We start from the raw sequence: 22394 nt of genomic DNA, 5'->3' as shown, positions 1-22394 counted from the left end.
TGCCCTACTTTGGAGGGTTTGCAGCAGCAGGCTGCAGACCAGGCAGCTGGCAAGGAGCCAGGATCACACCAGATTTATTGGGAGGATGACATCCTGTATAGCGAGCCTAAGGTTCCTGAGCCTGGGTCAGCCCGTGTGCTGGTGGTACCCCAGTGCTTCAGGGCCTTCCTACTGGGGTTGGCTCATGATGTGCCTTTAGCTGGACATTTGCGGCAGGAAAATTCCTTTTAGAGGCAGGCACTCAGATGCACATTGTCAGACTTGTCAGGCAAGTGGCAAGAGTGGGAGGAAATGTAAGGCTCCCCTCCAACCTTTGCCTGTTGTCAGTACTCCGTTTGAGAGGGTAGGCATTGACATTGTGGGGCCTCTGGATCCCAAGACAGCCATGGGCAACAGGTTTATCTTGGTCTTGGTGGACCATGCCACCCAGTACCCAGAAGCCATTCCTTTGAGATCAATAACTTCCCCTGTGGTGGGTCGTGCTTTGATGGGGGTTTTTACCCGCATGGGGTTCCCCATGGAAGTGGTATCTGATAGGGGTACCAACTTCATGTCCACGTATATGAAGTCTCAGTGGAAGGAGAATGGGGTAACCTACAAGTTCACCACCCCTTACCACCCCCAATTAATGGTCTGGTTGAGAGATTCAACCGCACCTTAAAACACATGATCGTGGGCGTGTCAGAGCCCTTGAGGCGGAAGTGGGACGTCCTCTTGCCATGCCTTCTGTTCGCTTACAGGGAGGTCCCTCAAAAGGGACTTTGGTTTAGTCCCTTTGAGCTGATTTATGGCCACCATGTGAGGCGACCCTTGAGTCTGGTTAAGGAAGCTTTGGAGAAAGCGCCTAGTAAACCCCTCCAGGATGTATTCAGTTACATGCTGGCTTTGAGAAAACAGACTGCCCGCTTCAGGAGTCTCGCTCAGGAGAACCTGGAAGCACCTGGAGTCTCTGGAGAGACTCCTACTCTGCCCTGTGGTGCCCATCCAGTTCCTGGGACCCTGAAAGGAGAAGCTGGCAGCCTAAAGAGAAGAAAATCCACGCACAGAGCGCTGTGCGGGGAAAAGATTGACGCAAATCCGATCTGCGGCTGAAAAAACGACGCGCCGCCGGCTCCGCAGCTGAGAAGCGACGCTCGCAGGAAACACGACCGAAGAATCGACGCACAGAGCCGGAGAAACAACGCGCAGCATCGCTGACAGAGGCTGGGAGATCACAACCTGCGCTGCGGGATTTTCGGATCATTGTGCGGCTGGATTTTCGACTCACGTACCGCCGTGTGGAGTTATTTTTGACACACACCCGCCCGTGCGGGGTTATTTTTGACAGGCACCAGGTACATTTTCACTCTAGCAGCGCTAGTGTGTGTTTAAAACTACTTAAAGACTCTTTTTGCGTTTTTATTGATAACTTGACTTGTGTATGGTGGATTTTTTGTCGTTTTGGTCTTGTTTTGTTTAGATAAATATTTCCTATTTTTCTAAACCGGTGTTGTGTCATTTTGTAGTGTTTTCATTAAGTTACTGTGTGCGTTGGTACAAATACTTTACACCTAGCACTCTGAAGTTAAGCCTACTGCTCTGCCAAGCTACCAAGGGGGTAAGCAGGGGTTAGCTGAGGGTGATTCTCTTTTACCCTGACTAGAGTGAGGGTCCTTGCTTGAACAGGGGGTAACCTGTCAACCAAAGACCCCATTTCTAACAGGAGGCATTTTCCCCAAAAAGTTTTATTGGATGATAGTATGATGTATACGGATATGAGTGGTATGTATGAAGGCTGCAAGTGTAATATGTCATAGTGAGTGAGGGGAGAGGGTTCTCTATTGTTAAATTATTATGCTTTAACAATGATGTACTTTTTTTTAATGAATTTAGGAATATAGAAAGATATTGAGAAATATTCTAAATACACAAAATCTTCGTGGTTCTTAACAGTTGTTCTTGACTCTTTATATACAGCATAAATTTGGATGTGGGTTATTTTGTTTGTGACACTGGGTCCTCCTGATTAGCCAACATCCACACCCAACTATAGTTACACACTATGTCACCAGCCAGGCACCTCCATCCACCCCCTGCCTTTTTTTTGTTACCCTCTTTCCCCTCTTCCCTATAGGCAAGCTATTTACAAGACAGTGCAATCATGTAACATATGTCATATCATCATCCCAGAGTACAATGCCATGAAAATATGCAATATATCAAGTGGAAAGAAGAAAAAGAGAAGTGTACACTTCACAAGAAGCAGAACCCTTAACATAAAACTTCAAAGACTCAGCCCCTAAAGCTAATTTTGCTGTCTAGAAATTGGATATTAGGGGAGTTTGAGACCTCAAACTTTGTCATCTGCCAAACAGCCAGATGGGATATGTGAGGAGTAGAAGCTCTACAAGACTTCCGCCAGTGACCAGGACTGGGGCCAAGGCTGGCTATCTTCCTGATGGGTGAGGGACATCACCCAGGGAAACCAAGATCACCTGCCCAGAAGCACCCACCTGCTTGCCAAGATGAGTGTGCCCTGTGAGGAAGAGGAGAGAGTTGGAGGGAGTGAGCACCATAGACAGGTTTGACTAAACCCTAAGACATCAAAGGGGAACTCTTGAGTACAGTCTACCAGTAAGCATTCCTTGGAGGCGGCCATGAGTGAATGGGGAATAACTTGGACCACCTTATGAGGTACAGGGTGGGACAGTGATTTGCCTGACGACTAGTGCCTTAACCTCAAGGGGTTTGAGATTACTCATAAAAGTTCCTTATTCCTTTGCATGTGTAGCGTAATAAATGTTTCTATTTCTTACAAAAGTAAGTATTTCACTGGCCATTGGTTTATCTTTCTTACTGTGTGAACTTTGAGCTATGAATTGTGTTCACTTAACTGTATCTCGCCACCCAAGGGAGACTTTGGCTGCTCATCCACGGGTACCACTGAGAGTCAAGTGCAGATGGTGTACTTGGTCCAGTTGCTCAGGATCCATAGTAGGTCGGGCTGCAGCACATCAGGAGTAAAAGTCTGCAATCACCACAGATGTATCCAGTAGCCCCTGTGGTCCTCTGAAAGGGGTTCCGACACTCACATTATTCAAATTATGCTACAGTACCTGGGCTTGGGGTATGTTACAGTTTGGAAGTCTTGGCATTTTCATATTCTATTCTGAGATGACATAACATTCATATTAGGCGCTTGACCATCAAACTGCATTCCATTTGGATTCAACCTACACTCCCTCTTCAAATGACCCAACTTGCTACAATAATAAAACAGCATTGTCTTTTTCAACATAGCTAAGTCCATTCTGGAATTCAAATCAACAGGCATCCCTCATCCTCTGCTCTATGGGACACCATTCCCATTCTGTATCATCTGACCTCAATCTGGATATCTAACTCCCTCCATTCCATTACCAACATCAGAACTATTAGTGGAATTTGTTGTGTATGGACCATTCTTAAATTTCTTCTGTGCTGATTTTGTTTGTGCCAACATGAATTTCTCTTCAATTTTCTTCAGCCTCACTCCCAATTCATTGCTGCAATAATATGCATGTTGCGGCATCTCATCCAAGGGCTTTAACTGCCAACAACTCAGATTCTGCTGAATTTGCAAGATAATCACCAGGTGCAAACCAAGAACAAACTTAGAAATAAAATTGCTAAGATTTCCATGCACAGGGTTTTTAACATCACTATGCTGGTGAAAGACTTTGTTAGACTGGGATCTCTCTGCAGAGTCTGTCCCAAACCGTGTTGCCTTCACCCCCTCCTTTTCTGAATTTGTTTTTGTTGGTGTTAAGACTCTTTACCACTGCTAAACGATGTTAAAGTGCCTGTGCTCTCTCTCCTTAATACATGGGAAATTTAGCCTGCACCTAATTGGCACTTTTAATCTACTTTTAAGTCTCTGGTAAATGGGTACTGCATGTACTCAGGGCATCTAAATGAAATGCTACTATTGGGCCTGCAGCACTCATTGTGCCACCCACTAAAGTAGCACTTTCAACAAGTCTCAGGCCCAGCATTGCAGCCTGTAGTGTAGTTTTAAACTCCCATTTCAACCCAATAAAATAAAGCCTTTGGCAGGCCTAAACCTCCCTTTTTAAAATATATGTCACTCCTAAGGCCCACACAGCAAGGAGGACTGTATTAAAAAAGTAGGGCATGTGTTTTTTAGTTTTACATGTCCTGGTAGTGAAAACTCCTAAATTCGTTTTTCACTTCTGTAAGGCCTACCACTCCCATAGGATAACACTGAATTCCCTCATATTTAATGTGCTATCCTTTGATTGAGAGCAGGTACAAATATGTTTGGGTTGAAATGAATTGTAATTTAAAATCAACTTTAATGTTAAAGTCAGATGTTAAGTCACAATTGTGAAAATGCCACTTTTAGAAAGTTGCCATTTTCCTCTGTTACACTTAGGTGCCTACTGCCAGTGCCCAGGAGTCACATGACTGTGAATCACTTACCTGTTGGCATTTGTGCATTCCTTCCAGACAGTGACACATAGGGGGACTAAGTGTTGGCAGGAAGGGCTATCCTGCCACGATGGCTAGGAGCGGAGCTGTTCCCTGTACCACTTACATTTCAAAGGGCAGCCTCTAAATCACACAAAAAAGAACTTGACATTAGTCTTTCATCACCGCAGACTTCTTGGAGCTTTGACAGGGAAACCAGAACCAAATGTAGGAGCAACCTAGACAATCCTCCCACTTCAAAAGCTGGAACCAGGTATAAATGCTGGACCCGCCGAACACCTCTCCAGTGCACTCAGGGACCTGTGGACATGACAGAAAGACTTCCTTGTTTCCACGAACACTGTCCTGCAGCTTGAGAATTACCTTGTTCCTCAGAGACCTGCCCTGCTGCTAACAGAGGAGAGTCCTGCTGCTTGAGGCCTGTCTTGTTCCGCAGACGACTGCCCTGCTGATTAAGGCCTGCTCTGCTCTGTGAGAAGGAATACGGGACCTGCTCCCTTCATCCCAGGCTAACCTGAGTGACTCCAAGGGTCAGTTGGCTGACCTCCTGTTCTAAACTACAGGGACACACAAGGTCCAGAGGTCTCCCTACAGCTGCCCAGCTGACCTGCAGCACTGGACTTGACTGGACTTGCAACAAGACCTCCCTGAGCCCTGTTGGCCTCTGCTGGAGTGAGTGTCTGATCTCCAAGAGGTGCCTCCCCAGGTCCTGGTCCCTTGGCTGACATCAGAGAGCACTCCTCCTTGCTTAGTGGAAGGTTCCATCAAATCCAGTGTGAAGAAAATACAAAGCTTTGCCGGACAGCTCAAAACTTCATCGGAACCGACATAAAGCCCCACAAAGCTATGGCACTCAGCTGAAAGCTTCAACGAACTGACTTCAAGAGGTGCAAAGCTTTGCTGCAGAGCTTTATTGGAAGCAACGTTGGATGATGCGAAGTCTCACAAAGCAACGCCATGCAGACCTTGCACCAAGGACATAAGGTACAATACTCAGCGGGCTGGACATGGTCCAGTGCCCGGCTTGCGCTCCACAGTGGTCGACCCGAACTTAAGACTTTGTCCGGGTCCAGCATGACCATAAACCCACAGTTAAAGCTTTCTGCTCCTTGGAGCTATTTTAACTTAAACAATTAAAATACAATATCTCCGGTTCTACTAAATAGATTTTTATCACTCTAGTATCATTTTATTTATTATAATGTATTCTATCTTTCTAAATTGTTTGGGGATTTTTCTTGTGTTTTCACTTTGTTACTGTTTGTGCGCTGCATAAATACTTTGCCTCCAAGTTAAGTCTACCTTATTTCGTGCCAAGCTACCAGAGGGTGAAGCAGAGGTTACTTTAGTGGTACACCTTGACACGAATTGTGGTTGTTGCTTTAATAGGATTTTTACCCCCTCAACCAATAACCCAATTTCTTACAGACTTGCATAAGCCTTTCATAATAGGCATACACTGGCACTTTAGACTCTTGATATTTACAACCACTCAACCGCTTTCTCTGGAAATTGGCTTTCAAAAAGGTAACCACATGACTATCCGTCTCCATAACTGCCTCAAAAGGAGCATTCATTCAAGCATCTTTCTGCCGTTCTGCAGTCGGCCACTGTACCTTAAATTACCTTGGATGGGCCTGGGAGATGTCAGGCTCATCGGGATAATATGTTTGGTGGAAGTACCTCTTTGTTGTAGTCTACTGAGAGATCTTGTCAGCTTCAAGCAGGCAATGTCTCTGGGAGGGACACTAAGGGGGAGAACATGTTGAAAGTAACACGGTAAGATTGATATCCAAATGTTATAGCCCAGAAACTCAAAATTAATATTTGTTTCCTGGTCGAGGAATTACCAGGACCTCTGGTAATTGTAAATCCAGGGCAGGGGAATAATTACGGCTGATCATAATGAGGGTTTAAAACCTGCAATAGATTAATGGACACAACTAAATAACAAGGGGAGACATGACAGGGTAAAGACAGGGCTAAACTCAGCATTACATCAATCTGGTGATTTCCAAATGCTGGGCAAGGCTGCATTATAGACTTTGAGACTCCTCCCCTAGGGCCTATAGAGGTTCACAATCATTTTTTATTCTTTCCATGCGAGTGCTTCTCAAGCTGCATTTAATATATTGTGCTGCACTGCAACTCCCACCGCCTCCTATTTATTTTAAAACCCATCTAGCTCTTTATAGACAACTCTGCTCACACTGTACAAGGCTGCCCAGCGGCTTCAAAGCTATGTACCCTAGCCATTGGCCAGGACGCTCTCAAAACAAATTCAGCCTGGGCTGCTGGCAGAGAATAAAGCAAAGCAGCTGTGTTAATATTATGAAATGCATTCATAAGCAAACCCTTTTTGCAATGTAACCTATTTAAGGCCTACAAAAGGCCTTCAGGCAACTGTGCAATGCTTCTGAAATGCTTATGCAAAGTCACTACCCTACTTCTCCTTTCTGACATGGTCACCCTAGAAATATTACTGCAAGGACAGATAAGGACGGAGGTCTCAATTACCTCTTTCAGCTTTGCATAAGCACTTCTTTCTTACAGCAGGATGAAAAATCATCTATGCTCCTATCTGTACAGCTTAATTGATGATGCAGAGTTGGCAGAGGAAGTTGGGCAGAGACCCCTGTGCTTTGGAGTTGGTGGTGTGGGCCACTGTGCTAATCAAGAAAGAATCCCCGTCCTACCTAACAGGCATTTGCCTTACCTCCACTGGCAATGCAGCCTTTTGACTACAAGAGGACAAATGAGCAAGCGGGACTCAATCATCCTGAAAGGTACAAAGAGGTATGATATGTATTCAAAGGCCAAAGACAGCCAAAATCCACGTCAGCAAGGAACTCTTCAAAACCAGAAAACATCTAACCAGAGTCACAGCCAGAAGGCTGGGTCAAAACAATCACAGCAAGGAAATGTCATTAGATGTGGGCCAGAAATAAAAAGTATTACAGGGAAAAGGGCGGCTCTGCAGCAAATTGCAGCTGCTGAGCCATCCAAAAACAAAAATAATACAAATAATAAAAAATGGGACAGGGAAGAGCAGAGGAGCAACGAGGAGCAGAGGCAACAACAACTGAACACTGCTGTGCATCAGAGAGCAATTGTGAGAACACAGTGAGGGTAAAGGGGGTGGTTTGGTTGACCAGTAGGGAGCAATGATAAGGAAGTGTGTTAGAGTGTCTTTCGAAAAAGCCAAAAAAAACAAAGGTGAGCTACACAGGAAGGGACGGGGAACCAATGGATGAGCTGAGGGAGTGATGTGAGGAGGAAAAGCACACATAGGGGAGAGCAATAAAACATATGCACTTACATATGATGCTGAAAGAAAGTAGTTCCCTGAAACAGTGGAAGAACACAACTCATCCAATCTTAAACAATGTAAATGAACCATGTTACAGGTGAGGGACCAACACAAGAAAAGGAAGGAAAGCCATCAAATAAGAAGCATGTAAATGAGATAGACAGGAAAGTCAACAAGCCATGAGCAGAAACTGACTGAAAGCGCTGGTATTGCACACAATAGGCTTTCAATAACAAGCAGCTAAAGTGAGACCTAGCAAAAGCATTCTGTTTTGTAACTGACTTTTTTCATTCAAATATGAGAGAGGCGCCCTTGTCCTATTTTTTAAAAGTATGTCCTATGAGAACTTACATGATGCCTAAAGAGCTTGAATGAGTGAAATCCTTTGCTTGGAATAGTATGAAAGGACATACGTTTTTGGTGTGTTAGAGAGCGCTTTCTTACTGACCTTAGAGGTGAATTCATGTCAGATTATGCTGCCATTTATGCACACTGTATTTTGCTGACCTGAACTTTACTGATTTCTTTGATTGATTCTAAGCTCTGCACTCTGATGTACTGATTAATTGATGTTGACTATCTTATTTGATTTCTGTATGACTTATAATCTGAAAATAAATCAACCATCCCTGTCTTGTAGGACCAAATGAGTTCTATATGAAAGAAAAACTGGAGTTGTCTTTTAGAGTGCTTCACAGAAAAACTGGTCCAGAAGGCACACCAAAATCTGATAAGAGATTTACACCGCTCAGTCAGTCATGCAAGAGAACGAGAGGGAGCACAACGTCAGTGGGTTTATACAAAATAATCTTAACCTGAATACAAAAGCAATGACCACATATACAGTGCTAATGACAACTGAAATCTCTTGTTCCCTCACAGCAGTGCGTCATGGTACTGGGGATAGGGAAAAGTACAGAATCAAAAAACTAGTATGTTTAAAATATACAAAAAACTATAGAAATACCCAGGTGTTCAAGAAAAAAATGTATTTATTATAAAAGAGTCGTTATCATGTCTTTTATGGGATGTTTAATATACCATTTACATGCACAATCATTTGTTCGTCCAGCTACTGCTTTGCTCTTTGCAGTCAAGCCAGACCCCAATCTTGGCTCACACTGTTTGTTTCTTGATCTTCTAATTGCCACACTGCTACTGCTGTTACAGGGAGACCAGGCATCCCAGGTTTGCCCAGACAGTCCAGGTTATTAAGGATTGTCCTGGCGTCTCAACCCATTTGAAAAAAATAAGTACATGTTCCCATTTTGAGTAAGGGTTGGGAGAGCACACATATTTCGAAATGTGCTCTGAAGGCTAACGTTTATACAGCTCACTCATCACACCTAGGGCGCAGTTGTTGCTGCCTAGCATGAGTTAACAAGGGATGAATTAGTCTCTGTGGAGCCCATTGTCTAAGCCAGATCACAAACCCCCTGCTTTTGAGAAAGCTTCAGAAAGGGAGTCTTTAACCCCTTCGGTGCCTTGGATGTAGCGGTTACGTCCTCTGCAGCATCGCTCGGTGCTGGGGATGTAACCGTTAAGTCCTGCACCAGGCCCGTGGATGGAGCGCTAGTGCTCCCCCCATGGGCCTAGGGGCAAGGATGATCCCCTGTAGCCCCCCACCCCCGAGACGTCTAATGACGTCGCACAATCGCGCGCTGACCTCATCAGAGGTTGCCTCCATCGCACTGGAAGCCATGATCCGATGAGAAAGCCCACTGTGAATTAAAAAAAAAAAAAAAATGTGGGTTGGTGGCTACCAACCAGTATGGGCAAAGTTATGCCCCCACCCCAACTGAAGGGGGTAACAGTCTTTCAGCTTTCTCCCCGCACACTAAAATATCTTATCTCAACGGCAAGCAAGAGGGCATTTGATTATTTTCGGTTTTGGTTTTACATATGGGCCATGAGAGCTTGTCCAACTCTCAAAATCATCCCACTTGGAATGGTGAGGACTGCATTGTTTGGACTTTAGGACACTGCCACGTAGAAAAATCTAGGAGACTTAGACATATCTGAATACTAAACATCTGGGTGAGTCCAGTGTGGCGTGCTTCACATGCACCCCGCACCATTTTCTTACCCACAATGCCCTGCAAACCTCCAACTTTGCTTGAAATCACCAGTTTTTCCCACATTTTGGTGATGGAACCTTCCAGAACCATCAGGAATCCACAAAATTCCTACCACCCCGCATTGTTACATCCATACCGATAAAATTCTGTCCCACTTGTTAGCCTAAAAACATTTATTTTTTCAAACTACTGCCCTACTGAGCAAGCTTTGGTTCCTCCCTCAATTTCAACATGTTTTTAGCTCTTCCCTGTCACAGGTACTTGGCCCACCTACAGAGGTGTGGTATCACTTTTATCAAGAGACTGAGGGGAACATTGGGTGGTAGGAAATGTGTGCCAGTGCAGTGATCCCACACAGAAATGTGGGGAAAATGTGACTTTTTAGCTAAATTTGAGGTTTGCTAAGGATTCTGTTTAAGAAAACCCTGGGGGATCCACCTGAGTCACACCTCCATGGACTCCCTCGGGTGTCTAGTTTTCAGAAATGCCTGGGTTTGGTAGGTTTCCCTGGATGGCTGCTGAGCCCAGGACCAAAAACACAGATGCCCCCTGCAAAAACAAGTTGTTTTGTATTTGATAATGTTGATGTGTCCATGTAGTGTTTTGGGGCATTTCCTGCTGCGGGCACTAGACCTACCCACACAGGTGAGGTACCATTTTCATCGAGAGACTTGGGTGAATGCTGGGTAGAAGGAAATATGTGACTCCTCTCATATTCCAGAACTTTCTATCACCGAAATGTGAGGAGAAAGTGTTTTTTTGCCAAATTATGGGGTTTACAAAGGATTCTGGGTAACAGAACCTGGTGAGGGCACCACAAGTTACCCCATCCTGGGTTCCCCTAGATGTCTAGTTTTAAAAAATGCATAGGTTTGGTAGGTTTTCCTGGGTGCCGGCTGAGCTAGAGACCAAAATCCACAGCAAGGCACTTTCCAAAAAAACACGTCAGTTGTCAATGTAAAAAGTTGATGTGTCTAAGTTGCTTTTCCTCTCACGAGCATTAGGCCTACCCAAGCAAGTGAGGTATCAGGCGACTTGGGGGAACACAGAATGGAACAACAAGTGTTACTGCCCCCTTGTCCTTCTCTATATTTTTTCCTTCCAAATGTGTGTAAAAAAAGACGTCTATTTGAGAAATTCCCCCGTAATTCACATGCTAGTATGGGGACCCCAGAATTCAGAGATGTGCAAATAACCACTGCTCTCAACACCTCATTTTATACCCATTTTGTAAATACAAAGGTTTCCTTGATACCTATTTTTCACTCTTTATATTTCACCAAAAGATTTGCTGTATACGAAGTATACAATGAAAGTCCATTGCAAGGTGTAGCTCCTTTAATGGCGCTGGGTACCTAGGGTTCTTGATGCACCTACAAGCCCTATGTATCCCCGTAACCAGAAGAGTCCAGCAGACGTAACAGTATATTGCTTTTAAAAAATCTGCCATAGCTGGAAAAAGTTATAGAAGAAAACATGGACAGAAATGGCTCTTTTTTTCACCTCAATTTCAATATTTTTAATTTTAGTTGTTACTTTCTGTAGGAAAACCTTGAAGGATCTACACAAATGACTCATTGCTGAATTCAGAATTTAGTCTACCTCTCAGAAATGTTTAGCTGTCCAGGATCCAGCATTAGTTTCACATCCATTTCTGGCACTAACTGGAAGGAGGCTGAAAGCACACCAAAAATGTAAAAATGGGGTATGTTCCAGTAAAATTCCAAAATTGTGTTTCAAAATGGGGTTATCGGATTCAAGTCTGCTTGTTCCTGAAAGCTGGGAAGATGGTTATTTTAACCCTGCAAACCCTTTGTTGATGCCATTTTCAGGGGAAAATAAACACAAGCCTTTTGTCCCATTTTTAAGGGGAAAAAAATAACTTTTCGCTGTAGTTTGGCTAATTTCTTGGTTTCCTCCAGGGAACCCACAAACTCTGGGTACCTCTAGAATCCCTAGGATGTTGGAAAAAAGGACTTAAATTTGGTATGGGTACCTTATGTGGTCAAAAAGATATGAGGGCCTAAGCGTGAACTGCCCTAAACAGCCAAAAAACGGCCTGGCATCTGATATATGTATAGGATATTAGTACTGGTCAGAGCATTGTCAATATTTAGTCCTATTTCTATGTAAACGACTATCTAAATCACTCTACACTGTTACCTCCCGGTGTTTATTGTGCTCCCCTCCCCATCAGCCTCAGTACTGTGGGTAGCAGCAGCGAAACCTAACCATTTGCCCCAGCCCGGCTTGAAATTGAATACCAGCAACGTTAACTGCTTTCATCTCAGACAATCGTCATGCCAGCCAGCGTACATACTCCTCTAGGAATATATGCGGACTCGGGCTCTTTGTATTATGTGCGGTGTATTTGGATTGGTTAAAGTGTTACTTATTGTCCAATCATAGTTCACCTCAGAGGTTACTATTCCCTCCCAGTTCCAGAAACTGTACAACCAAATAAGATTGGCCATCATGCGACCCGGAAGCACTAACATTACGGTCAAATGTATGTTAAAAAAGTCAACTGACAACGGATTTCGGACTTATTCAGTTTAGGAATGTTGGTTGTAAATAGCGGAGAGTGCTTTAAACATTACATGAGCTGGCGGTCTAACTGTGCTGTCTTTGTGGACTCGTTGATCCTCCTACTGGTTGACTTGATTGGCTCTTCGCAGTAATAGTGGGCGTGGTAAGCAGTTTTTCTATTTCAAACTCAGATACCAACAGTTTTATACCTTGACTTAATGTGGTAAAAGCATATTTTCTTAATTTTGCAATATATACATCGTTTTTTAGCCCAGCGAGGTGCGTTCGTTTGCACAAACTTAAAGCTCGAATCTCGCAGTATTAGGAGTGTGGGAACTATTTGAGCGGCTTTGAACTAAGTTTTGTTTTCCATTTACAGCTGGCATTGGCCTTCGCTAAACGTATATCGCTATAGCCCGTTAACAATATTTTCGGTTTTCATTCCGTAAAGGATGTTGTCCTGATTAAGGAAAATGTTGTAATTTGTGAAGTCGTGTTAAGTATATGTTTTAGTTGCCTTAAACAAGTCATTTGCTTGTTTTGAAGGAAGGTGGACTTATCGGTATTTTGAACACTGAAGTTATAGGTGGGTTTGGATCGATGAGTGCAAACAACAAACCAGCCAGTTCTTGAGTAGGATATTTTGAAATGATTAACTATAAAAAGCATCACCTTCTGAAGGTGCGACCTGTTGGCTGCCAATGCTTGCTTAGTTGTCATTTTAGCTGTTAGTTGTCGAATGATTTATTGAGTATAATACCAGTACTTAGTGTAGGTCTGTGGTTAGCCCCGTTGCTCACGAATGTTTGGCTTTCTCATATATTGCATAGACTTACTTCTCATTCAGTGACTTATTTTTTCTGCTTGTCTTTTAACTGGAAGTAGCAGTGTTTCTGACTGGATAAATGTAACCCTTGTACCGTTTACATTCAAAGTCCTATTTTTTTCTTTTTTCCATAATTCCAATGGAGTGTGCATCTTGATCTCTGCAAATTAGTTGTTTCTCCTTAACATCCCTGCATTCTCTGTTGTCAACCCTCCACCTGTCTGTTACTCCCCCACCACCATTTTGTTTTTGTTTTTAAAGAAACATATTACCTTTTCCTATCCCACCCCAGCTCCTCTGTTGCGTCCTCTACCCCCCCCCCCAGTGTTGTATGCTTCCTCTCTATGGTGTAGAGTTGCTCGTCTATGCTTCCTCCATTGCTCCCCCTCTAAGTCCTTTTTAGGGTCGAGCCTGCATTGCATGCGCTTGTGCATGCGTATCGCTTGCGAGACGCTTCAGTTGTTAGAAAAGGGCTCGGAGCCCCGTCCATGTCACGTCAGTGTCTTTCATTGGTTTGTGGGCTTGCCTTTTAAAATCTGCTTGCTTTCATTAGTGGAAGGCATGCACACGTCATGCCTTTCCCGATGGTTAGCCCACCTCGAGCGCAGCGACGAAGTACTGAAAACATACGAGGCTCGCTGTTTTCTGTCCGGTTTGTGGACTTCTTTTTATCTTTTTTCACAGAGCGATCTCGCTTGTTCTGTCTTATGACTGAACTGGGACCTAAAAGCATCCCTGGAAAGTGTGTTCATGCAATGTCAAGACAACATTTTGTATTATTGCTAACGCGTCCCTCTATGATAATTTATTACACATTAGGACTCGTTTTAGGCCGACAAATCTTTTGACCCAGTTGAGAGACACCTTAGGATGAGATAGCTAATCAATAAATACACCAATAATGTCATCAATATTTATTACCACAATGCATTTCACTTTAGTCAAAGACATTAATCAACCCGAGACACCACCATGACCTTGTAGTCATGAATAACCACACCAGTTTAGTAGAATTTTATGAGTTTTATTCCCTATTAGTTATAATTCTAAAAGCAGATGTGTTAATCTCAAAACCAAGAAACATAATAGCATTGTCATAATCTGGCAACTTGAATAAGACTTCACCAAGGCAAGGAACGCAATTATTAGAACATAACACAGCGTCAACATAGATCAACTTTAGTAGAATGTCATTAGTGCATCAGTTCAACAAAACATAGATTCAGTCATTTTGTCTATTTGCGTCAGTTTAGTGAACACCTGTCCTAACCACTGATTAGCATTAGCATGTTGGGCTTCATGCAAAACAATTTAGAACACCAATTTGGAAAACATCTAGCGATGGCCTCTGTCAAAAGTAAGCAGTTGGTACCTAGAAAGGAAAAGCAAACAGAAAATTACAATTCCATTGTCATAGTTACCCTCCAGGGTTTGGGTCAGCACTCAGGTTCAATCTTCGTCTTCAGGACATCAGTCGATTCGCCATCAATCAGGAATTCAGCTCTGGGCAAAAAGGGCACTTCCCTCATAAGGAGGTAAAGTGTAAAATGGACAATCTAAGAAAGAGGATGGTTTAAGTAAACCAATAAGTCACCAAACAGAGTGACATATTTTCTGGATAAAATCAATAACATCTCCCTAACTAATTCTAGAGGCTCCCTGTCATACCCCTCCGTTCCCCTTTACTTCCTGGTGACAGGGATGTGTATCCCCTTTCGTTGTACATTCCCTTAAAATCCAATTGGCTAAAGAGTTGCACCCCACTATCTCTATCCAATTGAAAATGGATTATGTAATTAAATCTTTCACCCCGCATCAGTTCTCATACTTTTTATTGGTCCACATGATTGACATCTTCAGAGGTAGAATGTCCGGTATGATTTCATCCTTCTGTAATTCTTTGCACATCTTCGGTCAGTAGCTCCATTGTCTGTACTGGTTTAAGTGACCTTGTACATTAAATTAATCTAGACTGTTGCATTTTGGCTATAACATTTCTACAAGCAATTATGAATTTCCTGAGAACGGACCTACTATGGTTACATTCAGCTTCTAGTTTGAAGAATACAAGAGGTCATGTCCTTTTGCTAGTCAGCACACTGCATGTTTAGAGAACCACATTTAATATGAAAGCCAGGCAGCTAAGCTTCGGCTCATGCTAACTTAAGGCCTACGAATTGATTTAGCATAACTTTAGTAACATAATAATTAGTATAAAACTTATTCAGTATAATAATTCATAAACATTTAGTTATTTTTATTAGTCTACGTATACATTGGCGGCCACTCCCCGTGGTCACATTTCAAGTGCACGTTTAAACAAAATACATTAATACAGTTTCTAAGTGGTATTATCACACACTATTTCATAAACATTTCTTGTTAATATAGATTACATAAACTACGCTCTCTCATTATGATGGCTAAATCCTGTGAAATCTACAGATTTCACATTAGATGAATTTTTTTTATTTCTTCCCTTTTTTAGATGAAAGTATTTTGTAATTTTCAAATTTGTTTGAAGCAGAAAATGATATGCAGGAGCTGTAAACCTGCTTTTGTTAAAAATCAATCTGTTGCTATCGTGATATTCATACATAAAGCATGGATTCGCATTCAATTTTCACACAGTATAAGGTACAAGTTCATTTCACATAATTTCACATGAATTTGACAAATGCTAGAACTATTTTGCACGTGAAACATTACACAAACTCTTACTTTTTGAATGTGGTTGACATATACGTTTTTAGGCGTCTTGCCCATTGCGGGCCTCCAAGCAACATATGGCTGCTGGCAGAGAGAACTGTTTGTGTACATATACGTCATCATTGTTGAATTTCACTTGCCTGGCTCAGGACCTGCTCTGCCAGTAACATCAAAATGTACACAAAGCTTCCTCCCCTCTTGCCAGGACCTCTTTATTATGCTACCCATGGTACAGTGCCCCCCTTTCTGAGATCAGAGCCCTCTGGGAGCTGTCGAGCATTTAATAAAACTTCCAAAATATCCTCAAGGAATCTCTTTCCACTTAGCCCATTAATTTGTTCTAGTGTTCTCCGAATGACATATTTTACTGCCTATTTTTAACTGTTTTTGTTTGTAATGGTTTTCTTTTTATTCCAACAGTGCTATTTTTTTGGCCGCAGACGAATGAGGTTCTGCAAAGCCGACCGATAAATGCATTGGGATATAAACGGCCCTACCCTCTTTGGGCATTTTGAAGTTGGGGAAAGTCTTTGGCCACTTCAAACTTGGGCTCTGAGGGCCAGGAATGTGTGTGGAAAGTGTACTATGGTAACCCTAGAGTCCTCCCACATCTAACAGCTTCCCACATCTTGCACTAAAATCCAGTTTGGGACAGTCACTGTACCCACAATAAACTCAGAGACCGAAGTCTAGTAGAACAAACGGAAATTGCATCAACCAGATAGTGATATACAAGAATTATTCTGGCATCCAGTTAACCTTCCTTTTGAGTGTGAATCAATGTTAAGTGTCAAAAAAGATGCTCACATCTATACTCTGCATATTCTGTCTGGTTCCGAGGAGTCGTATCTACCCATTCAGGTCAGCTCATTGTTTGCTCCTGGAAGACATTTCACACAAATCAGATGCTAATTACTGGCTGCTAAAAGTGGGAGAGCAAAGGCAAATTTAGTCTCCAAGATCTTCAGGCAGGAAAAGGGTAACTTTCTAAAAGTTGCTTTACTATTTATTAAAAACATGACTCCATCATTGAATTTAATTTTTAAAAATAGTTAAATAGTTGTGTGAATATTTTTCCAGCTAGTGCCATTTCTGAGATACAATATTAGGCTTTTAACGGGGGCCATAGTTTTCTGAATAGGATAGTTAAGCCCTCTGGAGCTTTTATATACATTGCACCCTGCCTGGTGAGCCACAAGGCCTACACATGGGTGACTTATTAATATTTAAAAGGGAGGTTTTGATCTGTCAAAATGGTTCATGTTGGCAGGTCAGATTGCAGTTTTTTACACTGCTACTGCCAGGCTACACAGATATGCCTGCTGCCATGTTTGTGTTGCTACTGTAGTGGATGGCACAATTATTGCTGCAGTACACTAGTGGTGTTTAACGTGTAGGCCCTGGGTGCATTTTATACTATATACTAGGGACTTAAATGTAGGAGTATGCCAATTCCAACAAATCAGAAAGGAGGAGTACATGCATTTTACCACTGGTTGGCAGGGATAAAGTGCTCCAAGTTCTACAGCCAGCCTAAATGTTGAATCCAGCAAACATTAAAAAATCTTGGGTGACCATGCAGAAAAGGTAAATTTCCAACAGGCGGTGGTAAACAGAAAGCTATCAGTGGCATTTAACAACTGTGGTACCTGTTGGCATGTCGCCTAAATCAAAATCTACAGCAGATTCATTCTGCTAAAATATAAGTGGTAACATCCTTGTGGATGTTAGCTCAGGGGCAGCTCATATTAAACTACAGCAATAGTTGCGATGGTTGGAATTTCTTTAATCACAGCATCACATTCCTCCATGAAATCCAGTACTTGGTGTAAAGCTGGATAAACATTCCCCGGAATGGGACTTTAGATTTCAGTATGACTGTACTCTTCTAGGCGTAGTCCTTTCAGATTTGGGAGTGGCTGTAAGGTTCCACTCTGAAGGCACTTTGTTGTCAAGGGATTCTGCTGAACAGAATTGTCCCCTTAATGCTTTTTAAGGTTATCTATGGACACCTCCCTGTTTTTTCTTTGAATGAGGCAGGTTTACAGTTGGTGTGCCTTCTACCCAAAGAACTGGATGTCAGTAAGATGGGCCAAATACTTGCTTATCAGGGATAATTTCATGAACAGGCTCTCCTGCTTTGGAGCACCACCGTCAGCAGCTATAAAAACCTTAACTTCACGGGTCGCAGAGTCCGAATGCTTCAAATTAGATAGCTTGTCTCTGACCTCTTGGACATTCTTCAAGACCATTAAACAGTTCTCCAGGTCATACTTTTTCCTTCCACTACCTTTCCAGGACTATCAAGATCAGGTGCATGCATAGATTCTCCAAAGAACCTCTCAAATAGTCTGACCTCCCCGTACTCCTCCAGGCAAATTATTTAATGCTTTCTGAACTCCATATAGATTATGTAGGCAACTCAATTTTATACTTAAAACGCTAGCCATCATGGCTTGTTTGAGCCCACCATTTGTGCACTCTGTAAACCAATTGCTTTTTGGGTGAAACAGGTGCAAATATTGCAGACATACTCCCAGAGCAGATATAGCATCCCTAAGCTCCATTGCGGTGAACGCAGAACCGTTGTCTAAATGAAAGGTATGAACGGCTCCCATTGCTACTAAGCACTGCAAGGCTTTTATGACTGATCAAAAATCAGTGTTTCTTTGTGGCCTTACAGAAATCTGGAGCACGAATCAACAGCAACCTATGTGTGCCTCTGTTAGTTTACTGACATGACTGGTCTGATAGGAACGAGGAAAATTACCCAAATGCATGATTGGCGATAGTAATGGGACTCCGCGTTTGTCTTGAAACAGTAGAAGTTTTGTTTGTTGGCAAATATTAGTCTCACATAATTATTTGTATGTTTAGGAATATGTGGCCACCAGTACCTTTGCTGTAGCATGGCTACTGTGGCACTCTTGCTAGCATGGGCAGATGCTAACCCTTCATGAGCTGCCTTTATTAGGTCTGACTTAACCTGCTTGTTAGGAAAATGTCTGTCTTCCAGTCTGGGTGTAGATACCATCAGAGTGTTTTCTTATGTGACATTGTAGAAATACTTAAAGGGAAAGCTGTCATGTGACTTCCCTCCCTTAGCTATTGCTTGAATCACTGCCAAAATACCTTAGGTTGAGATTTGGTTACCACAGCCACCTTGAAGGTATGTACATCTGCTTTTGTGGCCAGGTTGACTGCACAGTTCCCTTTAGCGTAAATTCCTTCATTTTTACGTGGCATTGTATGTTGGACATGGACCAATGAAAGCTTATCTCTTAAGAAAGCCACTGTTCCTCACAGCTGTTTAGTTTTATTTATTTCCCTTTTGAATCTTTGAATCAGTTCATTTGCTAATGTGCTGAGACAGCACTGTACCCTTGCACACAGAAGGAACAATCCAGTACTGTTAGTGTGGAAATTGACAGATCAGCTTTCTCTAGTACAAGCAACAAGGCCTACATTTCTGAGAGCTGTGCAGTGCAATCACTTGACATTTTAGTGTGTATACAGCAGTTTGAGGTTGCAGTTTAAAAAATAATAATAATAATAAATCCATGTACTGCAGTGTAAGCTGCAGAGTATTTCTGTGTAGTATCAACCACAGACTGTGTAGAACATGCTCTTGTAGCTCTTAATAGGTAAAATATTAGGTGTCTGTGGTACTTCTTGTGTATAATGTGGAAATTGTTGCACGCAGAGAGTTGGATTGTACTTGAATGTTACATCAGCTGCACTTAATGGGGAGCCCCACTTTACCAAACGCAGGTGTAGAGCGTGAGCTTTAGGAATACTTGCTTTTGTTGCTGCTTCTATAGTAGGAATGTGAGAGACTATAATTATTAGTTCCCCTTGTGCCAACAGCCATTCTTTCAATATGGCCATCTGCACTGCAGTAAGAATTCTCTCTATCAAAGCAAAGTTTGTTTTGGCTGTAGAGTGATATGAAAGTTGTCTGCCCTGCATTGTAAACTAAGCATAGCCCATGCTTGGTCTGTAAATATTTAGACCCTTATTTAGAGTTCGACGGACGGGTTCCTCTGTCACAAATTTGACGGATATCTCAGTTGCCGTATTACAAGTACTTTATATTCATTGGCACTTATAATACGGCGGACAAGATATCCATTACATTTATGGTGGGGTAACCAGTCCACTGAACTCTTAAACAGGCCACTAGTCTCTAACATGTCTGCTCGCAGTCTTTGTGAGATAGTTGTGTTCTTTCCCATCCAGTGGTTTTCAGAAAACGTTGGAGAAATCAAATCATACAAGGTATTTACTCGCTCAGTGGTTCTTCTTTGGTTGTAGGTTTCAAGTCATAGTCCTGGCTCAGCTTTGTATAAATTTGCCGGCTTTCCCACCTCTACACTAAAGCGGTGTGATTCTTAATTTCTCTGGGTCTGGAAGACTACCCTGGAAACACTGTTGGTCAGAGTTGCCCTGAAAGGAGCAACTCTGAAACTGTACCCACTTTCCAATTTTGAGGGTACCTGACGTTTCCCGTAAAGCCCATTTTCTCTTTCCTGCAACATTCAGTTCATCCAGCCACTCTTTGTAAATAGTTTTTTTTTTATTTGATTTTTGCACCTTATTTAAATAAGTGAGCCCTTGTGTTGTTCTTACTTAATACTCTTGAAGGAGAGTGATAGTGCTAAAGCATGCATGAAACTTGTCAGAATAAGTAAGCCCCAAATGTATTTCTGCATTACGTATGATTCAATACGCAGTTATCTGTATTTTGCATATATAGTCCCGTCCTAGTCTGAGGTCACAGACTGAATGGATACTGAGACCTGGAAGCTATTGTTGATCCAGATTCAGTCCATCCCAACATGCTGTGTCCCGGTACAGTTTGCAGACACTGGGACAAATTCAGCAGTGCACACTTTGCATGTTTTCCATTCAGAGAAGCAACTCCCAAGGAGTGAGGAATGCCTCTTGTTTTCACTTCCAGTTGAGCCCAGCACAAATGCCCCACATAAAAGTTGGTTGACATGTAATTGGTTCGAGTCTCATCATGGCCTGGAAGCAAGGTTGAGGAAGCAAAGATACTTAGCATGTCACTAAGCTTGAGATGAGTTATGATTTGGAGATAGGCTTTTGACTTTTCCAGATACTGTACGAGAAATGCATGCACAGTAAAGCGTTCAGATATATGCGTACTTCAGTAATTACACTACCAGCCATTTACTTTATGCTTTTATTATAGTCTTAATTACTACCCAAAGGAGGCTTATATTAACCTTAGAATAATCAAAGATTGAGATAAAAAACTAGTATTGCTCTGCACCTATTGCAGTCTGCAAAAAACTCCTTGATGCAGGTTTATAACCCAGTAATTAATCTCACAAAGATTAGAACATGTGACCTACAGGTAAACCAAGGATGATCCCTCTAGCAAAAGCAGTAACCGACTGAGCTTTTCTGTCCGATCAGTGACCTGCATGTTACACTTTGTGCTTTGCACCTGGCACAGTAACCATCTGTGCAAACTTATGATGTCAAACCTGTGATAAGAGGGCACATAGATCTCTCCAAAAAGTAAATGAACCACCATGAGTTTTTTGACTGTTTACATACCCTAGAATTAGTTGGATACTCCAGGATCTCTGCTGCAAGTGTTTTATCCCATTAGACAAGTTAAAATGAAATCTGTTTGTGACCAGCTTAAGAAAACCAGAACAGGGGTGCCGTCTGGCATGCCAAGGTGGTAGATGCAATCCGATGAGCTTTCACCCCAAACCTTGTATACATCTTTAAACACCTAATTAATAATAATAAGCATGGCATCAGTCTTGACATGGCAACCCCTGACAGGGGCTCAACATTATGGTTAAATAGTGAGGCAAAATTGCTGTAGGTGAGTGAGTTAGAGCTGCTCTGGGGCCTTGACAAAAGAAACAGAACAGCTGGCCCGAAGCCCAGAGTTTTAACAAATTGGCTGCTGGGCTCCCATTTATTCCACCAGGCTGCTGCTACAGGATTATGACATCCATCCTACCCCTTGCCCGTATTTGAGACTGGTGTCATGAATGCTGCATGTACTCATTTTTGAAAAAGGGTTGTTTAATGTGGCCTGCCACAATGCCCTCCAATCACTAAACAAGGGCTGTAGGTTGAGTCAAAGAGAAGCGGTCCTCAAACGTTTTGCAGACTGCTCACTGAGACGGTCTTCTAGATCAGAATTCATTTAGGTGACTATTTCTCAAGGACATAGGTCACCTATGAGAACGTCCTTGGTAAACAAGCTGTAACCTCAAATATCCCCTCCATTCATGTGGACAGAGCTTGAAACGTGAGATCCATACACTGTAACAACTGGAGACCAGCCCCAAGGTACCTGTCTGAGTTAATAGCTAATCACTGCAGCAAAAGGGCCCTCTGCCTCACAACAAACTAACATGGAAAAATACACTAAATCAATCTCAGGCGAAGCAGCAGAACACCCAACGACACTGGTAGCAGG

General features: G+C 42.5%; 1 protein-coding gene across 1 annotated transcript in view; it reads left to right on the top strand.

The window, feature by feature from the left end:
- The first annotated feature begins 12342 nt into the window (after window positions 1–12342).
- Window positions 12343–22394, top strand: part of BTBD3 (BTB domain containing 3) — an 89240-nt gene continuing 79188 nt past the window's right edge. The window contains exon 1 of the mRNA XM_069234113.1: window positions 12343–12550. The gene's annotated coding sequence lies outside the window, so the exon portion shown is untranslated. The remainder of the gene's footprint in view (window positions 12551–22394) is intronic.

Source organism: Pleurodeles waltl, chromosome 5, assembly GCF_031143425.1.
Source record: "Pleurodeles waltl isolate 20211129_DDA chromosome 5, aPleWal1.hap1.20221129, whole genome shotgun sequence".
NCBI lineage: Eukaryota > Metazoa > Chordata > Amphibia > Caudata > Salamandridae > Pleurodeles > Pleurodeles waltl.
Note: the sequence above shows the minus strand (reverse complement) of the source record. Positions and strands in the feature narration are given on the sequence as shown.